Raw genomic sequence first — 15,256 nt, forward strand, 5'->3', positions numbered from 1 at the left:
AGGAAGTGCAGCACGGTCAGAGGTTTTTTGGATGAGGCATTAAACTGAGGCCCCTTCTCCCTTTTCAGGCAGATGCAAAGACCCTATGACACTATTTCAAAGAAGAACAGAAAATTTTTCCCTGACCAATATCTATCCCTCAACTGACATGATAACAAAAATTATCTGGTCGTAATCCATTTGTGGTTTGTGGAAGCTTCCTGTGTTTAAAATGGCTGCCACATTTCCTACATTACCACTTCTGAAATACTTCAGTGGCTATACAGCATTTTGGGACATCCTGAGGTAATAAAAGGCACTATATAAATGCAAACTTTTCTTTTTTCAGCTATCGAGATTTGATTAGCTGTGCCCTAAGAGGAGTGATCATTTTCTCTTTTGGCCCTAGAGAGGGGGTTGGTTTCACTTTTGAGAGCAGTAGGGGCATGCATAACATTGGCTTGAATGCCCTAGGTTAAGGCCCAGAATATCAGCCAGGATTCTTACTCCTTTCCCCGATCCAAGCAGCCCATCATAGAATCTTATAGTGCAGAAGGATCCCACTCAGGCCCTAGCCCCATAACCCTATGCATTTACCCTGCAAGTCCCCCTAGCAATAAGGGGCAATTTATCATGCCCAATTCACCCAACCCGCACACCTTTGGAGTGTGGGAGGAAACCTGAGCACCTGGAGGAAACCCACGCAGACACAGTGAGAATGTGCAAACTCCACAAGCCAGGAATTGAACCCAGGTCCCTGGCACTGTGAGGCAGCAGTGCTAACCACTGTGCCAACGTGCTGCCCACTGTATGTCAATGTCAGATGGAAGCAAGGTCGGTTTTGGGAGGATGGGGTTTGATGTAATGGGGAAGGGCACCTGCTCCTGATCACTCTCTACTAAAAAGTACACTGGGTGTTGAACAAGGACACCGATGGGCATGGTTATAATGTCCTGCATGCAGCTTATTGCTAACACTGCCTTCAAGTCAGTATTCGTCCTAAAATGGACGAAGAAGCTGAATTCCAGAGGTGAGGTGAGAGTGACAGCCCTGACATCAAGGCATTATTTGATCGAATGTGGCATCAAGAAGTCCCAACAGAGTTGATGTCAATAGGGGGGTGGGGACGGGGGTATTTAGCATGGCCAATGCACCTAACCAGCATACCTTTCAGACTGTGGGAAGAAACCGGAGGAAACCCACGCACACACAGGGAGAATGTGCAAACTCCACACAGGCAGTGACGCAAGCCAGGAATTGAATTCAGGTCCCTGGCGCTGAGAGACAGCAGTGCTAACCACTGTGCCACCATGCCGTCCATACACTGATGGGCTGCTTGGATTGGGGTAAAGAGTAAGAATCCTGGTTAATATTATCCTGAGACATTCAAGCCAATTTTATGCATGCCCCTATTACTGGGGTCAATCATCAACGACCTCCCTTCCATGATAAGGTCGGAGATGGAGATATTTGCTGGTGTTTGGGCACTGTTCAGTTCTCTTTGCAACTCCTCAAATAATGAAGCAGTCCATGCTGTAAGTGGCAATTAACATTTTATTTATTCATCCATGCTATAGGAGAATCGCTGGCGAGGCCAAGATTTATTGACCTATCCTATTTGCCCTTGAGAAGGTGATGGTGAGCTGCCTTCTTGAACCACTGCAGTCCAACAGGGCTAGGAAGGGAGTTCCATGATTTTAGTGATACTGAAGGAACGGTGCTGTCGTTCCAAATCAGAATGGTGCCTCGGAGGGAAACTTGCAGGTGGTGGTGCTCCCACGCATCTGCTGCCTTCGCCCTCTGAGGCGGTAGCAATCGTAGGTTCAGAAGGTGCTACTGGAGGAGCCTTAGTGAGTTGTTACAATGCATCTTGCAGATGGTGCACATTGTTGGCACAATACTTGGTTATAATGCCCTCCATAGTTGAATGGCCTGCCAACAATCAGTATCTAACCCCACTAATGAAAAACAGTCACTAAATGAGATACTGGAGCCTGGGTTCCAGCCATCAAGCCATATCTTGGTGAATCTGTGCTCTTGAAAGACAGGGCAGCAACGTGGAGCAGGAGGAGGTGTCACTCTGTGCTTAGACCTTTTGTCTGAAAGGCAAAAAGTAACTTCACCATAAAAGATTAGGTGGGGAATAGATCAATTTGCTTCAATGAGAGTTGAAAGATTTTGTTAGCAGCATTGAGTGTGTTGCCAGGCTCCCACAAGCATGAGGTTTTCATGCAGCCACCTCCAAGCTGACAGCATCCTGCCAGGACTCGCTGTGACCAGCTGCACTTGGCCAGAGCTGGGAGAACCCAACAGCACTGGCACAACAGGAGAGCGTCCAAAGTGCCACGTATGGAGCCCAGAGGTAAAACAGCAGCAACGCCAGACTCAGAGCAGAAAAATCAGCTACTTCTGAAATGGAATGCAGCTTCAGATTATTATATTCCTCTCGGGCCAATTTCATTCAATGACCTTGCTAAAGCAGGCTGAATTAGCTATTCATTAAAAACTATTCACAACAATGACTCATCACCAACACTCACCCCCACCGAGAAGCTCAATACAGTGGGAGCAAGGTCTCAGAAGCTCTCAGGAAACAGAAGCACAGACAAATGTGGTGCCAGCCACTTAAGATTCCCCCAGCGTCTAAATACCTTTTTAATGTGCTCCCAATTTGTAGAGAAAGTGAAAATATAAATGAGAAAGACAGCAATGTACAAACAGAAATTAATAATATTTAGAAGGTAGATCATGGCTGAACTGTACCTTAACTCCATTTACCTGTAATATTTCTGTAACCCTTGATAATCCTGTACAACAAAACCTATCAAGCTCACTTTTGAAATGCTTCTTGACATCATCCCTTTAGGGACGAGTTCTAATTTTATGGTCACAATTAAATATTGGAAAGACAGAAGCCATTGTTTTTGGTCCTCACTCCAAATTTCATTCCCATAACACCAACTTGATAGAATGATAGAATCCCTACAGTGCAGAAGGAGGCCATTTGACCCATCAAGCCTGTACAGACAGCAATCCCATCCAGGCCCTATCCCCTTAACTCCACGTATTTACCGCCTGACGCTCAGGGTCAATTTATCACAGCCAATCCACCTCACCTACACATTTTGGAATGCGGGAAGAAACCAAAGCACCCGGAAACCCACACAGACATGGCGAGAACATGCAAACTCACAAACAGTCATCCAAGGCCAGAATTGAATCTGGCCTTTGGCACTGAGAGGCAGCAGTGCCAACTTGCGAAGTTGGGGCAAATGGCTTAAGATTGTGAATTTGGGTCTGCTTTCAATGAGATATTGAGATATTGAGATGAATGATACCACCATACAAACGAAACTATTGGCAGGAGCAGAAATAACCCTATAGAAGGTGTCAGAAGTTGCCTTTGCTCTGGAAAGTGCAGAGAAAGGGGTGGTGAAACTTCAAAGCCTCCAAGTCAGCGAGGTCCACCAAGTTCGAAGGGAAACTATTCATGGCAGTAGCACCAGCGAAACGGGCACAGAGTTTAATGACCAAAGAAATACAGAATCAGAGAGAGTGCAGAAGTCCTTATTTCCATTTCTTCAAGTCATTTCTTACGATCATGTTCATAATGAAGTCTGCCTATGTAGGCCTATCACACTAATTATACTGAGCTCCCAAATACAGGGTTGCAGCTCCTCTGCTGGCAGGAGATGTAATTACAGTGTGACATGTTTACATTGAGAGCTTATTACAAATATGCTCCCAAGAATTTTTAATGGATAGAAGGGTCACAGGAAGTCGGTGAAGAATTATGATTGTTCATGTATTGCGCTTAGACAGTGAGACCGCATGAGGTGTCTTTATTATGGGATCATAAATAACTCCCTTTAATAAGAAGTACTTCCTTCGCCTGCTTTTTTCTGTTAGCTTCCATATTCCATCATATTCTCCTCGACTGAGCTGACCAATTGCCCTGAACCTGTGAATAGCTCCCAAGAGCCATACCTTCGTCTTAACATCATAAAAGCATTACCATTCTACCTATTTAAAACTAAACTTAAAAGTGTGGCCCTTTGTTGCCCCACATAAGTTGTGTAGGGTTTTAAAACGATCAGCAATTGACTATACGTACATTGTTAATTACATTAACAATATCAAATAGGTTCAAAGTAGATTCTGAGTCCTGATTCTTACCCCGGTTACAGCAATTTATCAAGATGATCAATTGTTATGATATTTTCCTTGAAACAGACTTGTATTTGTACAGGACCTTCCACATTTATGACCAATTTGGGGCAGCACAGTGGCAAGCTCTGCTGTCTCACAGTGCCAGGGGCCCGAGTTTAATTCCCCACTTGGATCACTATCTGTGTGGAGTTTGCAAACATCTCCAACATTATAATGAAAGAAAGGTTGTTGATGATTGACTCCCAGTAATAGGGATGGGCATAAAATTGGCTTGAATGTCCCAGGGTAAGGCCCAGAATATCTGCCATGCTTCTTACTCTTTACCCCCAATCCAAGCAGCTCATCAGTGTATGGGTGGCACAATGGTTAGCACTGCAGCCACACAGCCCCAGGGACCTGGGTTCGATTCCCAACTTGGGTCACTGTCTATGCAGAGACTGCACCTTCTCTCTGTGTGTGGGTTTAACCTGGGTGCTCTGGTTTCTTCCCACAGTGCAAAACACGTGCTGGTTAGGTGCATCGGCCAAGTTAAATTCTCCCTCCATATACCCGAACCGGTGCTGCGGTTTGGTGACTATGAAATTTTCACAGTAACTTCATTGCAGCGTTAATGTAAGCTTACTGGTGACACTAAGAAACAAACTTTAATTTCAGCACAGAAACTCCCACAAACAGCAATGACCAGATAATCCGTTTGTTTTTAAAGTGATGTTGGTCGATGGATAAATATTGGTTGGGGCACGGGAGAGAATTTTCCTGCTCTTCTGAAAAAGTGACTGTTGCATTTAATTGTGAGAGAAAATTCCCTCCAGAAAGCACTGGACAACAAGCCTAGATTATGTGCTCAAGGGTCTGGAGTGGGACTTAAACCAGCAAACGTATGAGGCGACCCATTAAACCATGAGTAAAACTGTATGGAATTATTGCATTTACTGGGGAATAAAGATGGCACTGATTACATCTTATGGTTGTAATGGCACTGAAGATCTCTGAACAGTTTTATTACTGTAAGTATTTAGTCTAGTCATCTAAATTAAAACATTTGCAAATTAATTCAGCCAAGGGAGACTTGGTCCTGATGGCAGTCTTAAGAGTTAAAAAAAGATGGGATTTGTCTATAAACCAGTGGATTATGGAGAAGATATTGTTTATTTATTACCCTAAGCACAAATCACCCAGTTATAAAAAGTGGGCTTGCAGTGAAACACAGGATGCCTAAGGGTGACACAGACAGATAGCAGATAACGTAGAGTATTAACAGCAGGTATCAGACCATTTACACAATGTTCCCCGCTATTACTACTTCTAATGAAGTATCTGTCAATTCTGTTATCATTTAGAAAACTTACAGTTTTCTCCGCAGTCATCTTGCTTGGCTCAGTCTACTCGATATGTTACATCGCAGTGATTCCAGAGGCAAACAATGCTGATGCTGCTTTAAAAAAAAATCTTTGCAAAGCCTTTCCAACGCAACAGCAAGAGCTCACTGTGAAACTATCAGTACATCCTGTGTTATGGGACTGCTGTGTCTCCTTTGATGGGCTGTGGTATGAGGCGATCAAAGGAAAAGTCATAATCAAGGTGGTATTGTGCTGACAAGAGCGTTGTATCTGATACAGGAATCTGCCGGTGAACTTCTGACAATGAAGGAAAAGCCATTCTTGGGATATGGGGAAAGAGAAGGGGGAGTGAAACCAACTGGATGGCTCTGCAAAAGAGCCAGCACAAACGTGATGAGCCAAATGACCACCTGCTGTGCTGCAACTTTACGATAACACATTTGCAACCACAGACAGGCACAGTGACAGTGACACAGTGGTCAGCACTGCTGCCTCACAGCGCCAGCGGCCCGGGTTCAATTCCCAGCTTAGGACACTGTCTGTGTGGAGTCTGCACATTCTCTGTGTCTGCATGGGTTTCCTCCGGGTGCTCCAGTTTCCTCCCACAGTACGAAAGAAGTGTTCGTTAGGTGCATTGGCCATGCTAAATTCTCCCTCAGCGTACCCGAACAGGCACTGGAGTGTGGCGACCGGGGGATTTTCACAATAATTTCATTGCAGTGTTAATGTAAGCCTACTTGTAATACTAATAAATAAATAATAAAGTTACATGCAGTAAGGTGACAGTACAAAATTATATTGTTTTGTGGTATATGGCTGCTGTACCGGGCACTGATCTGAAATGAGTAACATGCAGGGGGAGAAGATGTGCAAATGGCCCCACTATGTTTCTACTGCAGTTTTGATCATTAGATGGTTGGTGGAATGGTTGATGCAGGGAGTGATGGAGTGGTGGCAAGGGAAGGGGGGAGTGAGGTTGGCAATTAGAATCTCTTCAGTGCAGAAGGAGCCCATTCAGCCCATCAAGTCTGCACCAACCACAATCCCACCCAGGCCCTATCTCCATAACCCCATGCATTTACCCTAGCCGGTCTTCCTGACACTAAGGGGCAATTTAGCATGGCCAATCCAGCTAACCCACACATCTTTGGACAGCTCAAGCGCTGTAAAAGCCGCAACGGGTTTCACACTCCCCCAGATCCTACTATTCTCTAGGGCAGAACCTGAGCAGGTTCATATAGCTGTCACAGTCTATAGCCATTAGCACCACTGAACAAGGTCCCAACTACTTAAGGGGCGTCTTGACAAATACATGAATGGGATGGGAATAGAGGGATGTGGTCCCCGGAAGAGTAGGACCTTTTAGCTGAGTCGGGCAGCATGGTCGGTGCAGGCTTGGAGGGCCGAAGGGCCTGTTCCTGCGCTGTAATTTTCTTTGTTCTTTGTACTTCCACTCCCAACACCAATGGACCAGAGGCTTGAGGCAGTTCCCAGCTACATCTGGAATTGGAAAGTGTTCAGATCCTTTTTGTGGGAAAGATCTTAATTTGAAGCTGCCTTGAATGTGCAAGAGGTACCTCCTCACACTCTCATTCAGGGGGACTGCCAGCCCATGTTGTGATGACTGGACTGCTGCCTTGAACGGATGACATGGTTTGCGCTTCAGAGATAGAAAGAGGGCCAGAGAGAGAGAATGAGTGAGGCAAAAAGAGCAAAAAGGACCCAGTGGATGGATGGTACTGTGGTGAGGGACAGGCCAGGGACGAGTCACACTTTGTACAACAAATTTCAACAAGAACAACTGAGACTTCGACCCCTGTCCAATAATGCTCCTGTGAAGAGTCTTGTGATGTTTCACTACGTTAAAGGTGTTATATAAATGCAAGACGTTTTGTCACATCTCTTGTCATAAAACAGTTCAAAAGAAGGCTGGCGAGAAGGATATCAAGAGGAAAATGGGCATGACTGGATGAGGGCAAATGATAGCATTGTCAGCAAGATCGGTCATGAAATGGTTTTGAAGGGTGAGAGGGAGTCGGAAAAAGTAGGCCAGCATTCCGAAGAATTTCCCAACCCTTAAGGACTGGTGTGTATGAGAGGAGTTAATGCTTACAGCAGGATAAGGTTTAATGCATTGTCATGTCAGAATGAAAAAAGTCACCATATTTCAAACTTGATTATTGCAACCCACTGCTGTAAATATATCAGTCAACATTGTGTTTTTAATTGACATTATTGTCACTGCTGGAGTTTTAACGTTGCACCAGTCTTTCCCCTCAGCCTCATTTTATAACCATCATAAATACATTGCAAAAACATTTTGCTTACTTAAGCATCTTTACACAGTTGCAAAGTGTTAATTAAAAATGCCGGGAGAACTGCTCCAGGCTGCAGAAATGTTGTCACATCCTTCCTTCAATATCCAATGCGATCTTTCCCTTTTCATTCCCCCATTCTTGAATTATAGAATGATACACACACACATACACAGACACACACACATACGTGCACACACACAAGCACATGCATGCACACACATACACAGACACACATGTGCACACACACACGAGGCTATTCAGCCCGGGATCTTTGAAACAGCTATCCAATTAGTCCTAATTCCACGAGCACATGCACACATACACACACACAAGGCTATTCGGCTCAGAATCTTTGAAAGAGCTATCCAATTAATGCTGGTCCTACAGGCTGCACAGTGGATAGCAGGGACCTGGGTTCAATTCCAACCCTGGGTCACTGTCTGTGTGGAGTTTGCATGTCCTTTCTGTCTCTGTGTGGGTTTCCTCTGGGTGTTCTGGCTTCCTCCCACAGTCCAAAGATGTGCAGGTTAGGTGGATTGGCTATGGTAAAATGCCTCTTAGTGACCCAAGATATGGAGGTTAGGGGGATTAGCGGGATAAATAAGTGGAGTTATGGAAATAAGGTCTGGATAAATCAGTACAGACGTAATGAACCGAGTGGTCTCCTTCGACACTGTAGGAATTCTATGATTCCATTGTCTCGCGATAATACCAGTGGACCACTTTGTGCATGTGTCTGTGTACGCACATATGTACCCGTCCCCATAACCTTGCAAATTCCATCCCTTTCGATATTTATCCAATTCACCGTTGAAAGTTGCTATTGCATTTGTTGCCACTGGCATTCACTGTGTCCCAATCATTCTCCTGATTTTACCCCAGTTGAAGATGCTGAGTGTTGCTGGGATATTGTTCCACTGCGAACACACCCAAGTGGCCACCACTCAGGAAAACAACTGATTTTGTGCAATTCAACCATGGAGGGCATCACAGCTGAACCTGATTATGTTCCATTCACATTCATACATATGAAAACATGTGCATACACGGGCACACGCGCGCATACACGGGCACATGCACAAAGTGGTCCACTGGTCTTATCGCGTGACTATTAATCCAGAAACTCAATTGATGTTCTGGGGACCCAGGTTTGAATCCCGCCATGGCAATGGTGGAATTTGAATTCAATAAAGAATATCTGGAATTAAGAATCTACTGACGACCATGAAGCCATTGTCGGAAAAAACCCATCTGGTTCACCAATGTCCTTAAGGAAAGGAAATTTGCTGTCCTTACCTGATCTGGCCTATACGTGACTCCAGAACCACAGCAATGTGATTGACTCTCAACTAATCTCAGGCAACTAGGGATGTGCAATAAATGCTGGTCATATAATATAAAACGTATGGACGATAGCAAGAACCCAGGCTGGTGTTTTACTTTCCTGAACCCCCAGAAACCCAAATGACCACATGCATTGCCCTGACAACATCAACTTGCATTTGCCTTTAGTGTAATAAAACATCGCAAGGGACGATTATCAGAAAAGAATTGCCAGTAAGCAACAAAAGGAATTAATAGGGCAACTGACCCAAAGGTTAGCCAAAGGCCTTCAATGAGTGACCTAATGGAACAAATGCAGGTAAAGAGTAAAAGAAGAGCAGTTGGAGATGGGAAGTCATGTGAAGAAACTTCTAGAAATAGGTGCAATAGGGTTGGCAATCCTAGCTGTTTTAATTTAGATTCTGGAAGACCTAGTCCACAATTCTTCTCCTGAGTATTTACACAGCTAAATCTAGCTCCCTTCTCCCAATATAAACCAATAGTTGTGCTGGATGAGATGATCTAATGATCTAAGTCAGAGATTGAACCCAGGACTTGCCAAACTTAAAGGCTCAGGTACAGTCAGACACTTCAATAACCCACTGAGCCATTGTAAGGGTGTGATAGCCCAAAGCTTCTGAGCAGAATCAGAACCCCTTGCCGGAATTTTACCAGCATGCTCCTGCCCCAAGGCTCGCAGAATGGTGTTCTCTGTTGGCCTCAGGTCTTACGAGCCTTGGGCAGGCGAGGCGGTAAAATTCCCGCACCTCTGATCAGGCAAAACAAAAATCGCTTCTCGGCCTTTTGGTTAAGATCAAGTGTAGTATTGACATGCTGCACTTGGTTGAAGTCATTAGGTTACATTTCAGCTTCATTTGAAGCAATTTTTTAAAGCGGCATCTGGGCTTTTGGCTAAGATTCAAATTAGACCAAGCCTTCGAGGTGGAGCTACACCTACTCCAATCAGCTTGGATCATGTAGGTCAAGCCCAATACAAGAGGTGAGAGCCCTGTCTTGTCAGCTTGGATCGGGAATGTCCCAACTTGTTGGGACTCTGACCTGGCTTTAATTTGACTTGATTGGATTGGAATAAAGTTTAAAATAAAAACTACCCACGTAGCCACATCCGCTGAAAAGACCGGATAGTGCTACAGGTAGATAAGGTTGCAGCCAGATAAGCCAGCAGGTGTACAGGGTGGCAGTTAGGTAGGGTGGAAGGTGGCTGAGGTGGTTAATTGGTTTGTGTCACAAGGGCTTGTCAGGTCAAGGACCAATCAGGTCAGTTGGAAGGGGACTCAGCGGGTCAGGGGTAGTTGGGGGTCAAGTGGTGGGGGCTGCTCAGGTCAGGGGCAGTGTGGAGGATGAAGTGGGGAGAGTCAGGGATGGAGTCAGGGTGGGGGAGGAATCATGTCAGTTGTATCGTTATCCAGGAGTTAGACGGACTCCTCCGTCTAACATTTCCTGGGTAACATTCTGGATGGTCCCTGGGAGCAGGGGAACAGCCCAGACCTCCCACGCAATTCCCACAGAGTCGATGTTTTGGCACCTTGGGATTACGTCCGGTATCCGTCAATCTGGAAACTGGAAAAGTTGGGCCAATATTTCTTCAAAAAACAATGTTTGAATCTGCCCTTACAAACCTTGAAGCCCTGACAGAGGTTTTTCCTAACACGTTCCTTGCTTTTCTAGCATTTGCTTTCTGCTGAGAGTGTTCCAGCCAGCAGCGATCAGTGAGACAATAAACTGAATGCTGATTCACAGGTTGCTCTGGTTATTACCCAGTGAGGTTATTACCTAGTGTGTGTATGTGGCTTTTTGATTCTGTAGCTAATCTATATCGGTACAGTTTTAATTGGGATTTTTAAAATTTATTCTCAGAGGTGGGCATTGCTAACATTTATCACTAATCCTTAGTTCCCCCAAACTAAGTGGGCAGATACAAGGCAACCCTATTGGTGTCAGACTGAAGTCAGACACAAGCCTTATCCAAGGGGCATGAATGAACCAGCTGGGTTTTAGTGACAGCCTCATGGCCAGTTGTACTGATGCCAGCTCCTAATCTCCAGATTTCCTCAATCTGTCACAGTGGGATCTGAACTCACATCTTTTGGATTAATTGGCCAGGTCCAATAAATTCCTCATCCAGGAACATGACTATTACACTAGCAGACCAGTGCCCATGTGCCAGCTCCCAGTCTTTATATACCAAAGTCCAACTCCCTTATACTGGCAGCTGACTGACACATCCAGGGAAAACACAGTAAGAAGTCTCTCAGCACCAGGTTAAAGTCCAACCAGTTTATTTGATAGTGGTGGGACTTCTTACTATGTTTACCCCAGTCCAACGCCGGCATCTCCAAATCACATCCAGGGAAGTCCAAACCTATGGGTCAACTACGCAGAAGCAGATTTAACTGTGCAAATGCCAGAAGCAGACACATCACACGAGAAAGAATAGACCATTGAGAAAGTTTTCCCATTCCGCCCGCCACGGGAATTGTAGCGGGTGAGAGGCGCACCATGGTCCGTTGACCATGGGTGGGACTTTCCAGTTCCAGGACGAGCGTGGCTGGAAAACCCCGCCCCATATGTCTCCTCAAGTCCCTGTAACACCCTTTGATTCTTTAAGACACCAAACATCTGTCCATCTCAGTCTTAAATACATTCAACAGTGGAGTATCCACAACCCTCTGGGGTAGGTGATTACAAAGATCCACAATCTGGTCATTCAAAATCCAACCTAAAACAGTGACCAGATTTAGCCTGAGCCCTAGTTGGACACAATCCTGGAGGTTTCATCGCATGACTTCCCACCTCCAAGTGCCCAACCCTCTCATTCCCACCACTGATGACCAAACACGTCCACCCTCACAACGTCCTGCCTTCCAGCACCAACTGGAAAGCCAAACGACACTCCATGACCCAATGGGATGATTATTGACAGTCAAATAGCCTTTGCTCCCTGTCTCTACCTTTTTTTAAAAGCTAATTAAAAAGAGTTGAAAGAAAATGAAAATAAACATGATATCTTCCAATGTGCAGTGACTCTTTTTCCCACTCTTTGCTGGGTCTGAGAGATTAATCTTCAATTACTGGAGTTCCAGGTCATTCCTAGATTCTACAGGTCAGTCCTGGAGGGCTAACGAGCCTCACTCATTTCAAAAGGGATTTGTCTTCTGGGAAAACCGAGGGAACAAAATGGCTGACCTGACACAGAGGATTCATATCACATCAAACACTTCCTCCTCCTAAAGAATTAGGAGAGTTCAGGAGTATTCGGAATAGCTAAGATCGATAGTCCCACGCAAACAATTTTTGGCTCAGTTTCTTTAAAAGCCTGTTTTTTTTCTCTCTCTCTCTTTCAAGAGCTATTTTTGGGAGGGCTAATGGTGCCCTCTGAGACTTCTCCACAATACAGAACTCAACGGAGAGAAAATGGTGCACAGTCGAGAGAACCTCTCACATCACTTGGCGTCAAGATTCCAACATTGCACATGGCAACTGAGGCAGAACATTCCCTGGCCTTAAAAGAAAAAGGAAACTACAAGGACTTTCCTGCATAAATCTCTTCTCATCTCAAGTCTCGCAGTCTCAAGTCAAGGGAAATACGGACACAACAAAAATTATTAGTTCTTAATGCCAGGATAGGTGTCCCTCGATGACATTACTGAGATGGCTTATCTGAAGGGTTTTCTGACAACAGCTTGCAATTGTGCAGCGCTCCCCAAAATGGAAAAACATCCAAGGAGTTTGCAAAAACCTGACTGGAACAATACAGTTGGCTGCAGACTTTTAAAAAATAAATCAAATTAAATGGAGGCATCAGAGAGCTGTGCCCAATGCCAATGTGAATGCTGATTTCTGCTCTATGTTAGTTTCATGATCTCAGTAGCCCACATCCCAGATCACATTATCTGCCCTTCCAATTGGCCCTTTCCCTCTTTTTGCTACACCGTTGGTGACAGAGCCTGAAGACATCTCTGGAATTCCCTTCCTGAATCCTGTTGTCTTGCATCATTTCTTCTGACTTTCTGAGGCCTTTTCAAAGTCTCTCTCCTTCTCTGACCACTCCTTCAGTTGTGATCTCTACTTCCTCTCTTAACTGCTGCCGCACCCGCCTGCCCCCATGAAGCACCTTCTGCCACTTCACTTCATCACAAGTATTATATAAATGCAAGGTTTTCATGTCTCGCAGCACTGCCTAGCTAACTGTGACTGCACCACATTCCTCATCCACTCTATCGCCGTCTTCACACACCACTCCTCAAGTTCCAATACAAATAAATGACAACTCCCTCAAAACACTACAGCGTGGATCATCCCTTCTAATGGATCAACGCACCAAGACTTTTTTTTAAACAGTACCTCAAATTGGTGACCTCCACCACCTTAAAAGGACCAAGGCAACAGGAATATTGAAATACCACCACTTCCATGTTCCCCACATGCTGATTTGCCCCTTAATGTCCTAGGATGCATTAGTAGGGGGATTAGTGGGCTAAGTACGTGAGACGACATGGATAGGATCTTGGTGGGATACACTGTTAAAGAGTCACTGCGGACTCGATGGGCTGAATGGCCTCCTTCTGCACTGTAGGGATTCTATGATTCCCATCAAAGTAATAGAGCATCCTGATAGTAACTCAACATTTCTTCACTGTCACTGGGCCAAAGTCCTGGAATATCCTTCCTGAAAGGTGGATGCCCCAACATCATATAGCCTGCAACAGCTCAAGAAAGTGGTTCACTGCTGCCTTCTCAGGGGCAATTAATCCATGTCAGCCTTGCAGTGATGCCCACATCATGTGAATTAGATTAGAAAATACTGCTGTTCCTATTACTGCCATTGTTGTCAGCTTCTTTGTTTCACCAACACCAATCATTATATTCAAAGCCCCTGGCTGCATTCACAAATCACTGCACGGCCTCAGCCTTCCCCAGCTAAGTAATGTACTGCAGCCCTACATGCCAAATTACCCTGCTGATCTTCAAACACAGCTTTCACGTGCACTTCCGCTCTCTTCAGCTGTGCCTGCACTCACAAACACCTTCAGCTGTTTTGGTTCCACATTTTCCCTTAGACCCTCCACTTCATTGTCTCTTCCATCATCTTCAGGCAGTGCCAGCAAGGTGGCACGGTGGATAGCACTGTTGCCTCACAGTGCCAGGGACCTGGGTTCGATTCCCAGCTTGGGTCACTGTCTGTGTGGGGTTTGCACGTTCTCCCCGCGTCTGCGTGGGTTTCCTCCAGGTGTTCCGGTTTCCTCCCACAGTCTGAAAGGTGTACTGTTTAGGTGCATAGGCCATCCTAAATTCCCCCTCAGTGTACCCTAACAGGCGCTGTAGTGTGCTGACTGGGGGATTTTCACTAACTTCATTGCGGTATTAATGTAAGCCTACTTGTAAAACTAATAAAGAAACTTAAACTTAAAAAACCCTCTTGAAAGTTACCTTTCTGACATTTACTGTTCACTTTTCATGACATCTTCTGCGACTGCTCAGTGAATGACTTTGCCTGCGAGAAAATTGAGTGCCAGCCATGAATCAGTCAGTCACACTCATACCTCTGGGTCAAATAGGTTGTAAATTCAAATCCCACACCAACGACTTTAGCGAGAACCTTGGCTGGCACTCCAGAACAGTGCCAAGAGAGTGCTGCATTGTCAGAGATATTCTCTTTCTGGCAAAACGCAAACTGAGGCCCTACTGCCTTACAGATGAACATGGAAGATTCCATTGCCACGATTCAAAGAACAGAAGAGTTCTCTTAGTGTTATGAACAATTTTTATTCTACATGGCGGCACAATGGCACAGTGGTCAGCACTGCTGCCTCACAGTGCCAGTGTTCAATTCCTGGCTTGGTTAACCGCCTGTGTGGAATCTGCACATTCTCCCTGTGTCTGTGTGGGTTTCCTCTGGGTGCTCCAGTTTCCTCCCATTCTCCAAAGATGTGCAGGTTAGGTGGATTGGCCGTACTAAATTGAATCGAGTGTCGGGGATTGACAGGGTAAATATGCAGGCTTTAGGGAATACAGCCTGGGTGGGATTGTGGTTGGTGCAGGCTTGATGGGCAGAATGGCCTTCTTCTGCATTGTAGGGATTCTGTGGTTCTACAGGGCAGAATG

General features: G+C 45.2%; 1 protein-coding gene and 1 non-coding gene across 6 annotated transcripts in view; one reads left to right on the forward strand and one right to left on the reverse strand.

Annotated features, from left to right (window-relative positions):
• LOC145359990 (calmodulin-binding transcription activator 1-like) overlaps window positions 1-15,256 on the reverse strand; it is a 1,101,467-nt gene that overhangs the window by 598,536 nt on the left and 487,675 nt on the right. The gene's annotated exons all lie outside the window — the stretch shown is intronic.
• Window positions 9,919-10,109, forward strand: LOC145360347 (U2 spliceosomal RNA). Its single transcript, XR_013889706.1, has one exon. It is a non-coding gene; the product is annotated as a U2 spliceosomal RNA (small nuclear RNA).

This window comes from Carcharhinus amblyrhynchos, chromosome 30, assembly GCF_965287045.1.
Source record: "Carcharhinus amblyrhynchos chromosome 30, sCarAmb.v2.hapA, whole genome shotgun sequence".
In the NCBI taxonomy this organism is placed as follows: domain Eukaryota; kingdom Metazoa; phylum Chordata; class Chondrichthyes; order Carcharhiniformes; family Carcharhinidae; genus Carcharhinus; species Carcharhinus amblyrhynchos.